Source organism: Schistocerca piceifrons, chromosome X, assembly GCF_021461385.2.
Source record: "Schistocerca piceifrons isolate TAMUIC-IGC-003096 chromosome X, iqSchPice1.1, whole genome shotgun sequence".
Classification (NCBI taxonomy): Eukaryota; Metazoa; Arthropoda; class Insecta; order Orthoptera; family Acrididae; genus Schistocerca; species Schistocerca piceifrons.
In genome coordinates this window covers 475,249,176-475,261,918 of record NC_060149.1, presented here as the reverse complement: position 1 = coordinate 475,261,918, position 12,743 = coordinate 475,249,176, and the positions used below count along the sequence as shown (strand labels likewise).

General features: G+C 43.4%; 1 protein-coding gene across 2 annotated transcripts in view; it reads right to left on the bottom strand.

Moving 5' to 3' along the window:
• Positions 1-6,018, bottom strand: part of LOC124721381 (mucin-4) — a 55,482-nt gene extending 49,464 nt beyond the window's left edge. Inside the window, exon 1 of one of the 2 annotated variants that reach the window (XM_047246315.1) lies at positions 5,925-6,018. The gene's annotated coding sequence lies outside the window, so the exon portion shown is untranslated. Of the gene's footprint in view, positions 1-5,875; positions 5,895-5,924 lie in introns of those variants that run through there. The other variant, XM_047246316.1, reaches the window with a different exon arrangement.
• Between the last annotated feature and the right edge of the window lie 6,725 nt (positions 6,019-12,743).

Genomic DNA, 12,743 nt, shown 5'->3' with positions numbered 1-12,743 from the left:
TGGGTAGGATGAGAGTCCACACATTTCTTCAACTATAACACCTCCACCTGACTAGATCCCGTAAAGTTACTAAACTAAGAGGACATTGCTTGCGACGTATCTCTCGCTCTTGCAAGTAGTCTCAGACTTTTTCCATGGGATTAAGATGGAGTGATTTAGCGGGTTCGTTGAGTTTTTCCATAGAGTGTCTGAGTGTTCGCCGAACCAGGAACGTATATATGCAGCCTTGTGAACACGGTTGTTATCGTCTCTGAAGGCGGGAGTGTCCGCAGCATACTCATCACAAAGATGTAGAAGAAAGGACAACATATGGACACAGAGAACTTTGAAGTATACATTCTGGTTCAGTTCAGGATAACCTGAATGAGTGGGCCCAAGTCAGGGAACGAAAAATAGCTAGCGATCTAGCAGAGTCAACTCCGGCCTGCATGATACCCTGCACACACTGTAGACTAAACGCCTCATCGGGTCATCGGTGCACTCGACGACTTGCATCATTTAAAAAGGGCAAAATCGCAACTCGTCGGACTATACTGTAGGCCCCAGTGAGTTACATTCCAGTTTTTGTGTTTTTTTTCACGATTGAAGATATGCAGCTTCTTGTGCCGTTGTGATCAATGTCCACTCGGTACCTGGCTTTGATGGATCTGCATTCATTAACAGTAGCAATTTCTATCGGGTTTGAAACCTGCCGTCATTGACAAGGCGTGACATTTGTCTCTGATCCATCACGTCCGGCCGCTATGGCCGAGCGGTTCTAAGCGCTTCAGTCCGGAACCGCGCGATTGCTACAGTCACAGGTTCGAATCCTGCCTCTGGCATGGATGAGTGTGATGACCTTAGGTTAGTTAGTTTTAAGTAGTTCTAAGTTCTATGGGACTGATGACCTCAGATGTTAAGTCCCATAGTGCTCAGAGCCATTTGAACCAATTTGAGCCACCACGGTTAAGATATTTTCACGGCCAGGTTTATTAAGCCATGTCTGATGGCAGTAAGGGGTACACTATTTGTTGTAGATATGATGGACAGTCCACGTTGGTACGCCAATAAATCGGGTAGCTTTATTCATGGCGTGGTCGTAGGCACGACCAAACACAATAGATCGTTTTTGACATTCTCCTCGTTGGCTGATTTTGCTGATCTGATTCCATACAGCCGACTGGCATACACTCACCGCTTCACAGCCATGATTTAACGTCGGTGATGGAGAGTCACCTGACAGCCTGGTACCAGTTCTACACCATCTACAGCGCTCCAAAGCGAACATTGGGTGCTTTTGACGTACTGAGTAATATTTTGTACCGTGATTTTATATTAAAGCTGAAAAAATTATGAAAAATTATTTCGTCAGTTTACGCCGTTATGCCATGAGTCTATTGGATCAGAAAAGAAATACAGTAACTTGCAAGTATACTCACGGACAAGTCCTCAACAAGCTCTGCCCAGAATACGAGAAGCTTTCAGTAAGCAATACAACTCTTTTCTGAAAGCAGATTGGTTTCATTACGAATTCCAGTATACCACATTATTCCCCACTGTTTTCGCTACAAACCCCTATTTTTCAACATATCTCCGTTCAGTACGACGGCCATACACTACCTTACTGGGAAGACCTGTATGCCCGTTTGGTACCACTCTACTGGTAGACATCGGAGCCAACGTCTTGCTGCATCAATAACCTCCCCATTACCCAAGTACAGCTTCCGACGGAGCTGTTGGGTTAAACAGATGAAAGTCGGATGGGCGAGATCCCGGGCTGTAGTGTGGATGAAGAAGAACAGGCCAATTAAGTTTTGTGAGCTCCTCGCAGGTACGCACACTTGTATCAGGCCTTGTCTTGTCATGGAGACAGAGAAATTCGTTTGCATTTTTGTGGCGACGAACGCGCTGAAGTCGTTTCTTCTACTTCCTTACGGGCACACACCACTGTGCTGTGTACCCCAACTGGTGGACGAGTCTGTCAACGCTACCAGCAGATACGTCCAGTTAAGGTGTTGGATTGTGATCTGTCTGTCACCTTGAATGAGAGTGTCCGCACGCTCCAACACTGCAGGAGTCACAGCTGTGTGCGACCGGCCGACACGCAGGACATCGGACAAGTTTGCACGATCTTGTTGCAACCATGACAGACGCCTCGCTTTCGTTCACTGACAGGTCTCCGTAGACATTCTGCAAGCGCCTATGAATATCTACGGTGCTCCGGTTTTTCGCCAAAATAAACTCAATGACAGCTCTCCGCTCGGAACACACCTCCGTTACAGACACCATTTTCAAAGCTACGTATAGCACCGCCACCAACCGGAACTTCCATGAAACTATAGGGGCTGAAGAAGGTGTATTATACGATGTCGCACAAAAAATTCAACATTTTTCCAATCGAAACTGGCCGAGAAAAAATGTGTCACATTGCTTATCGAACGCCCCTAGTACGTAAACTGGTTCCATGATTGATCCGAATATGTAGAGAAACATTTTGGGAATTTTGTGTCCACCTTGACAGTAAACACTAGTTGCTGTACCTAGAGTACCAATACACTAAAAAAAAGTGTTTTATATCAAAGTGAGCTTACAAATACCACATTGTTTCTCCCACAGTGCCTCCATCATTGTACAAAGATGAGAAACGTCGATAACCGATCTAGTCTCTGTTGTAGCTATAGATTTAACATAAAAACACACTGTGTCCTCTCAATTTTATTTCCTCTCTCCTCTTAACGGCAACAGTTAGCTTGATACAGTCCTTCACAATCAACGGAAATCTTATACTCGATCAGGAATGGAAGCAGTATTTTTAATTTAAGGCAACAACACACTAACTTCCGAGGCACTCGAGTTCACCTTCCACACCGTCTGACGTTCTACAGTGTTTGAAACGCGGAATTCGCATGCGGAAAACGGTGGTTCAACGCACTTTTGGGTCCGCTCTTTAGCTTATCTTTCATTTGACTAAATAACTGCAGTAATCTGGACGATTTCATATTAACGTCACTTTCGAGCCTTTCCTCTTCATTTGTCCTGTGGGTAAATGCTACCAGTTATAGACAGTGCGTAAAATTAAACTGCTTATTCGCCTGCCTTATCCGTGAGTGAGTTCTACCCAGGGAATCATTCAATAGATGGATGGATGGTGATCAGCTATAGAGATCCAGCTCTGATCAGGGCTCTCGCTGGCGTGTTTATTTTGAACCAAAGGTATTCTCACAGGGTGTAAATCTGAAGTTCTACAGAAACCTTTTCTGTGTATATAGAATCTGTACAGGGCCTAACAACACTGACTGCAATCAGATTAATACCTGAAGTCGGATACAAGGGAAACACGGCCTGTGATCAGTGGTTGTACTATTTACCCATCTTATTTAATCTTCATTTTGGTTATATGAGTTTCTGCGGGGATAACCGACGTGATTCATAGTTATAGATTACCTTCAACTCCTTCTCCAATCATTTTGTAAACTAAGTCAGTTCTCTGTGACAATGACTTCGTTTTCAGTGAAAATTCAAGAAATGGGGCAAAGGGTCAATATTTGGATGAGCCAAGTGATATAAAATCTGCCATTAGACCAAGTTTTATCACCACGTGAAAAACAAGTTGCTCCGATCGGTTAAAGCATCTTTGGTTAGTCTCGGATGCTTACCAATTTGCATTGACGGAAGAGATAGAAAATTCTCATACAATAAATGAATCATCTAATCAGCCCGAGACACCATATCGGACGATATAAAGTAGACAATACACATGTCTAACAGCTTAGTATAAAAATTATTAAAGCAAATGTTTCAAAATCGACACAAAAAGCTATTGCGTTCTCTCAAATACATCTCGGTTAATGAGAAGAATTCTAAAATTCGTAGTAATTGGCGGAAAGTCAACGAGTAAAACAGAAGTGATTTCTGGCGTTCCCCAAGGTAGTGTTATAGGTCCTTTGCTGTTCTTTATCTATATAAACGATTTGGGAGACAATCTGAGCAGCCGCCTTAGTTTGTTTGCAGATGACGCTGTCGTTTATCGACTAATAAAGTCATCAGAACTTCAAAACAAATTTCAAAACGATTTAGAAAAGACATCAGAATGGTGTGAAAATCGGTTGTTGACCCTAAATAACGAAAAGTGTGAGGTCATCCACGTGGGTGCTAAAAGGAATTCGTTAAACTTCGGTTACACGAAAAATCAGTCAAATCTAAAGGCCGTAAATTTAACTAAATACCTAGGGATTACAATTACGAACAACTTAAATTGGAAGGAACATATAGAAAATGTTGTGGGGAAGACTAACCAAAGACTGCGTTTTATTGGCAGGACACTTAGCACGCCTACACTATGCTTGCCCGTCCCCTTTTAGAATACTGGTGTGCGGAGTGGGATACTTACCAGATAGGACTGACGGAGTACGTCGAAAAAGTTCAAAGAAGGGCAGCACGTTTTGTATTATCGCGAAATATGGGAGAGAGTGTCACTGAAATGATACAGGATTTGGGCTGGACATCATTAAAAGAAAAGCGTTTCTCGTTGCGACGGAATCTTCTAACGAAATTCCGATCACCAACTTTCTCCTCCAAATGCGAAAATATTTTGTTGACACCTACCTACATAGGGAGAAACGATCACCTCGATAAAATAAGGGAAATCGGAGCTCGTACGGAAAGATATAGGTGTTCGTTCTTTTCGCGCGCTATACGAGATTGGAATAATAGAGAATTGTGAAGGTGGTTCGATTACCCCTCTTCCAGACACTTCAATGTGATTTGTTGAGTATACATGTAGATGCAGATGTAGATGTATGGATTTCCGCTCGTATGGGGATGTACCAACAGCAGCTCTTCAAGCGCATGTTCAACAAAATGGTGTAGGATGGGTTACTAGCAGCCCACACAGGGTAAGCCGGACCTCCAACGACCAAATTCAGGAGACACTTCAGGGACATTTCTGAGTATTTTGGCATAATAGACCCGTGGTTTCCAACGGCTTGTAACAGAATAGTAACGTATTTTTGAGTCATTAGATTTGTTACCTCAGTTATCTTCGTTTCTGCGAATGCACTTTCACACTGCAAATCGGCCAACTCCTCATTAGTAAACATATCCAAACCGCTTTGTATCATATGTAACACACAACTGATGCTACCGGAAAAACTAACCCGAGTCGGAGCCGCACAGTAACTGTCCACCTCATTCTTCGCCCTCAGCAATGAGGGCGAAGAATAAGGTGGACAGTTGCTGTTGTAGCAGCGCTTACCGTAAGTAAATGAAACATGTTGTTTCCAAACAATACAAAGAAGGGATACCAACAACATTTCCACAGGTTTGAAAATATTTTCATTGTAGTAGATATAAAAAGATTAAAACTGATACGAATCAATCGAAATTCAGTTACTGTGTAAAGATCAACTGGAGACTGGAGGCTCTTATACCGAAATATTCAGAAAATACCCAGAACAACTTTTTAAATTTTGTCGGCAAAGTTCGCATTCACCCAGAATATTCTTCACCATAACCGTACCGTGGCTTGCTGAATACAAATGGAGACGTAAATGAGACAGAATCAATACAGGAAATTCGTCAGTGAAGCTACGTGTATGTACCCCTAGAAACTTAACAAAATTTGCTGGCGAACTTATAAATTTTTGATACTTTATAGAAAACTACGTAATAAAACCTCACTCTAATAGTATTTGTCGAGCACATTCTAGTATGGAAGGATTACAGTTTACTTTAAAAGTTCATTTCATAATACTGACACACTGTCTTCTAGAACCCATGTAGAATATATAATCTAGAAAAAAAACCCTAGCAACTTGTGAAGATAACACGCTGTAGCAGTGAAGTGAGAAGGAGGTAGTGTAGCTTAGTAGTCACTTTAAAAAATAAGCAAGCTCACACTTAACGGAGAGCGCAGGAAAGAGCAGGAGAGCAGCAGAGGTACTCACGGGCGGTGCGATGCGGCGGGCGAGCGTGTCCAGCTGGTTGTGAGCGGCGGCGGAGCCCCGAGCGCTCATCTTGAGACGCGTCCCCTCCAGAGATGAGCCGGGGGCCGCCCCTCGCGCCTCTGCGTGCGTTGCGCAAGGTCGCTGCTACCGGGAAAGCCGAGACGCCAGACGCGCCAGCCTTGGTCGCTCTTTCCAGGCTCCATTTGCCGCTTCCCCTCTTCTCAGTCCTTTCACGTTCCTACAAGGACACGTGCGTTGTCCGTAATCGAATTTTCTTCCTTGCACTTCTTTTCTAGATTCGCAGGAAGGCTCACAATCGTTACTCACAGAATAGCACCATTACTCCGCTACTGGACACTGCGAGGAATGTGCAGCGGATCTGTTCTCACCAGATGACTTCATCTGCAGGTTTGGCGCTGTGAATCAGATATTCGTCATCCTCTATAGGTATAAATATGCGGGACGATTCGGTTCAGGTCCGTAGATCCAGTTTCAAGTGTACGATCTCGCTTCATTGTTTTCGAAAATTTTATTTGTGACGCATGATATGAGACCAACTGAACGCTACATTCCTCCATAAAACTTTAGCATCCTTACTGTATCTCCAGACTTCGTATCATATGATGAATATTTTTCCAAAAATTGTACCCTACACTGACAAGGTCCTCCTCAGACTCGTGTTGTTCCTATAGAACCCCACTGTGGAGTTTGGTCCAAGTGTACGGAATCAGCTCCCAGATATGTGAGTGGTTCGAAAACTTCTTAAATAAGAGAACCCAGAAAGGTATCATGGACGGCGATAATTTATTAGGAACGAGGGTGTCATCTTGGGGATCCAAAAGAAATGTGATAGAACCACTCTTGATCTCTATATACACAAGCGATTTGACGGAGAGAGTGAGCAGCAACTGCGTCTGTTTGCTGATGACTCTGTACTGCCCGGGAAAGTTTCGTCATTAGGTAACTGTAGGAGGGTACAGAATGACTTAGACAAAATTTCCATTTGGTCTGATGAATCGTAGTTAGCTGTAAATGTAGACAAAATGTAAGTTAATGCAGATGAGTAGCAAAATAAACCTTGTTATGTTAGAGTACAGTATTACACTGAAGAGCCAAAGAAACTTGTACACTTGCCTAATACCGTGTGGGCCCCCGTGAACACGCAGAAGTGTCACAACACGACGTGGGATGGACTCAACTAACGGCCAAAGTAGTGCTGGAAGGAACTGACGCCATGAATCGTGCAGTGCTGTCCATAAACCAGCAAGAGTACGACGGGGTGGAGATCTCTTCTGAACAGCGCGTTACAAGGCATCCCATATATGCTCAGTAATGTTCATGTGTGGGGAGTTGGTGGCAAGCGGAAGTGTTTAAACTCAGAAGAGTGTTCCTGGAGCCACTCTGTAGCAATTCTGGTCGTGTGGGATGTCGCATTGTCCTGCTGGAGTGGCCCAAAAAAATGTGTGTGAAATCTTATTGGACTTAACTGCTAATGTAATCAGTCCCTAAGCTTACACACTACTTAACGTAAATTATCCTAAGGACAAACACACACATCCATGCCCGAGGGAGGACTCGAACCTCCGCCGGGACCAGCCGCACAGTCCATGACTGCAGCGCCTTAATGGAGTGGCCCAAGTCCGTCAGAATGCACAATGGACATGTTTGGATGCAGGTGATCAGTCAGGATGCTTACTTTACTTATGTGTCACCTGTCAAAGTCGTATCTAGACGTATCAGCGGTCCCATATCACTCCAACTGCACACGCCCCCCACCATTACACAGCTTCCTCCAGCTTGAAGAGTCCCCTGCTGACATGGATTCATGAGTTTGTCTCCATTCCCGGACACATCCATCCGCTCGATACAATTTGAAACGAGACTCGTCAGACCAGGCAACATGTTTCCAGTGATCAACAGTCCAATGTCGGCGTTACGGGCCCAGGCGTAAAGTTTTGTGTCATGCAGTCATCAAGGGTAGACGCGTGTGCCTTCGGCTCCAGAAGCCCATATCGGTGATGTTTCGTTCAATGGTTCGCACACTGACACTTGTTGATGACCCCGCATTGAAATCTGCAGCAATTTGCAGAAGGGTTGTACTTCTGTCACGGTGAACGATTCTCTTCAGTCGTCGTTGGTCCGTTCTTGCAGAACCTTTTTCCGGCCGCAGCGATGTCGTAGATTTGATGTTTAACCGGATTCCTGGTATTCACGGTTTCCTCGCGAAATGGTCGTACTGGAAAATCCCCTATTCATCACTATCTCGGAGATGCTGTGTCCCACCGTTCGTGCGCCGACTATAACAACACGTTCAAACTCACTTAAATCTTGATAACCTGCCATTATAGCAGTAGTAGCCGATCTAACAAATGCGCCAGGTCGGTTGTTGTCTTATATAGGTGTTGTCGGCCGCAACGCCTTATTCTGCCTGTTTACGCATCTTTGTGTTTGAATACGCATGCCTGTACCAGTTTCTTTGGCGCTTCAGCGTATTGCAGCGCTGCTTTACACGGTCACGTCAATTAAATACGACAGCGAGCTGAAAAGTAATGCCTCCGAATTCTTTATGTAAAAAATTTTAAATATTTCTAAATAAAACAAACACCATTAACACTCTACAGCTTTATTCTTCTGTCTTCATATTTATTTCTCAACATAGTCACCCTGGAGACGAACCCATTTCTCCCAACAAGAGACAAGTTTATTGATACATCCACTGTTTTATTTTGTCGAAGAAGCTACAATCTCACTCTGCTTGCACCGCTTCATCGCTATCAAAATGAAGTCCTAGAAGGCGTCTGTAAGTTTTGGAGACAGATGTAAATCAAATGGGGCCAAGCCGAGATTGAATGGAGGATGATCGAAGACAGTGAACCCAAGGCGTTGGATTGTTGCTGATAGAACAGCGCTCGTGTATGGTCTGGCATTGTCGTGCTGAAGGAGACGGTGGTCCATGTATGGACGAGGTCCTCAAATTCTAAACTCGATTACAGCGCGCTGTTTCTCACGCACCGACATAGCTACGTTACACACTGCTATGTTACACGCTACAGTTCGGAGCCCTCTAGTGCAGAGAGTTGGAAGTAGACATGAAGAGTAAAAGTGTAGAGCTTCATGAAGTTTGTTTTATTCAAAATACTTCAAGTCTTTCACATAAAAAATTCGAAGGCACGCTATTCAGCACTCCCTTGTGTCTAGTAGTAACGTTGAAAAGCGTTATGAAACGGAACGAGCACAAGCGGTCTGCAGTAAGGAAGGCGAATGATCAGTTTGGTTTATTGGGAGAATTTCAGAAAAGTTCAACTCATGTATAAAGGAGATCGTGTATAGAACACAAGTGCGACTCAGTTTTGAATAGGGAAAGCGGGGTTATTCCACTCATTTCAACTGTAAGCCATACATAACATGAAACTTTTTAAAAATCTGTCAGTGTGATACAATTATGGTAATTTCATTGTGAACACATTCCAGTATATAAAAGGCGAAATTCATTTAACGGAACAAAGCATTAAACAAACGTGTGAAAAATGCAGAAATCACCGTACATAAAGTTGGGTGGGCTATTCCGTCCAGTCAATAGGCTATTCCCCATAGTGTATTTTAGCGTCAAAATCACAAGCATTTACCATAAGTAAACATTTTTCGTCCTTTTTTACCCTCATTCACTTCGTGAAAACAGGTAGCACATTGCTGGCACTTTATCCTGAGGAGCTGCCTGTAACACGTGTTACTGCTTGTTTCTTATCTTCCTCGGACCATGAAGCACTTAGTATTTTCTTTTTTGTGTATGGACCATCTGAAACGGAACCAAGGAAACGTTTTCTCTAGAATTTCGCAGTAAAACATCCATTAAACTAATAATTTGACTGGGTGAAATAGCCCCATGTGCAAACGATTAGAAAGACGTGGCAAATCACATCTTTGGGGAAACGTCAGCAATATTTATTGATACACACACTGCATAACCTGTGTTCTTATAGAACAACAAATAACAGTTTAAAACTTCATGTTATTATGCATGGTACAGCAAAAATTTTAAGGTTATAGTCTTTAACTGTAGTAATAATCCGTCACAATTCGCTTATCTCTAGATTCTTACTACACCCACATGCGGAGACACAGAGGTATTGGTACACACTGAAGTCAAAACGATCGTGACTCTGTGACAAACTAGTGCACTGTTGCGAAACTTCTTATTTCAGGGGGTTAGCCCCGTGAGCGGTATAGCACCGCTGTGCCCTACTGTTTGAGAGTTTGGAATCCCCATCAGGACGGATTAACGAAAGATATCGAAGCAATTCAGAGTCGTTTTCCTAGAGTTGTTACGGTAGATTTGATCAACACGCGAGTATTATGGAAATGCTTCATGAACTCATATGGGAATCTCAGGAGCAAAGACGACTTTGTTTTCGGAAAGCGCTATTGAGAAAATTTACAGAACCAGAATTTGCGGCTGACAGCAGGACGATTCTGTTGCTTCCAACGTACATTTCGAGTAAGGACCGACAGTCATTCTTCCCTCGCTCCATTTACGAATTGAACAGGAAAGGGAATGACTGACAGTGGTTCACGGTACCCTCCGCCGTGCAACGTATGGTGGTTTTCGGAGTATGTATGTTGATGTAGATGAAGATGTAACTGCGGAAGAGGAACCTTTTCACTTGGAGTAGACTTGACCTATTAGCGTGGACTGAACCGGGTCAGATCCTGGAGATGGAGGAAATGAACAATATTATTTGGTCGGCATTGGGAAGAGAGATGATGGTGCAGATTTTCTGATCGCCAGATTGCGCATCAGCATCCTGGTTTAAATCAGAAACTTCTCCAATGTGGATCCTCAAGGGAGAACATGTAACACTGCTAAAGGTGGTCCGTCCGCCGAATCGTGATGTTAGGCTCATCCGAGAGGTGTAAATACTGATCCATAACAACACATACACACACACACACACACACACACACACACACACACACACACACACACACACAATACTACTCAGCTCACGCACTCGTTATAACCATAGACGTGAAACTACTCATACACATTGACATTACGAAGACGATCAAAGGTAAGCAACTGCAAACCTTCTCTACTTTTACCCCGTCCAAAACAGCGTTTTGAGACTTCCTCAGCGTTCTCAACGTTCAAGTGACTGTACATTGTATTGGTTTTGAGATCACTTCACATGGCAGTTACTGATAATTAGCGACACGGAAGCGCTGATGTTTTGCAAGAATAAGCAAAGGGTTATCGTAGGGTGGCCAGTAGTTTCAACGGTGAATCTGGAGGAATGTGGTGGCTTCGTTTGGCTGATACATAGAGTCAGCAGCGGTTTTACTTAGGATGCGAGATTAGACAGTTTACCAACTGAGTGGGACACTTGATACATCTACACTTTCTTATCACTGAGAGGAAGTTGCAGGTCTGTTATACAGGGTGAGTCTACCGACTGATAATACCAATAAGACAAGACAGATGTGCAACCAGTGAAACTACAGTACTCCTTTAGGACCTCACTATATTTCTAGGCTTTATGTTTACAAACTAAGACCTAATATTTACTTGATGAAAGGAAGAATGGTAGGGAGTAACGACGAGAAGAGAGAAGGAGGGATTATTTTGGACGTATCTTTGACATAAAGGTAAAAAAACCCCGAAAACTAGATCATTTGGAGAAGAAAGGGAAAATGATGCAGCTGTAGTCTAAGATAACATCCAGCTGTTCACCAGAAGATATTTAAAGAAATTTAAGGAAAACCCGACAAGATGGTCATTTGAATCCCATTCCTCTGGTGTTCTAGTGCAGTGTTTTAAATAACAACACTGTGGTCTGTGCTTAATGTTAAAATGTGTGCGAAATCTTATGGGACTTAACTGCTAAGGCCATCAGTCCCTAAGCTTACACACTACTTAACCTAAATTATCCTAAGGACAAACACACGCACCCATGCCCGAGGGAGGACTTGAACCTCCGCCGGGACCAGCCGCACAGTCCATGACTGCAGCGCGTTAGACCGCTCGGCTAATCCCGCGCAGCTCTGTGCTTAATGTTTATACACTGTCTGTTACCAATTTTCATAGATTTGATATTTAACGTGTGACCACGTGATGTATAAGACGGCATATTAAACAGTTCCACAGCTCATAGCAACGTTTCTGATCAAGGATTAGGTCACGAACCAACAGAGCGGGTCTCATAGAGATTAAATCACGTGGGGTTCCGGAAAGCTAATATTTTGTTATATAAACTGTTGCAGTTATGAGTTGCTTAAAATTTGCTGTATTAAAAGTATTTCAACATTATTAAACACATGTAAATTATTGCCAGTGGGAATAATCGTGGTAGAGCACAGCAAAAGCTTCACAGATAAAACGATCACTGGGTTCCGCGAAAGATAAGTGCCAAACAGACTCATCACTGACTGCCTAATAAAACAGTGGTAAGTCTCACTCACATATCCCTGATAACCATGCTTTGCCTATTTTCACATGTGGGCTATACCATCTAACACCTTCATTTCCACCCTTGGATGCGGTGAGCTTATCACTGGGAAGTACCCGCCTAGTACTACGAGAACATCAGCTGGATGACTGATGACAGGAAGAGTCCAGTCTTGGTCATTTTGTTTACTCCATGGATAGGTATGTGCACGTAGAGCGTCAATTGCTCGCGGTTTAAGACCCATCATGCAGTCAGTACGTTCATGATTTCCAGGCAGTAACTTAGAACACTACTGCTGGTGGAGGAACGATTTCCGTTGTCGCCTTAAAAACTGAATGAGCCTGAAATGCAGAACTTTGTTTCAAACTAGAATGGT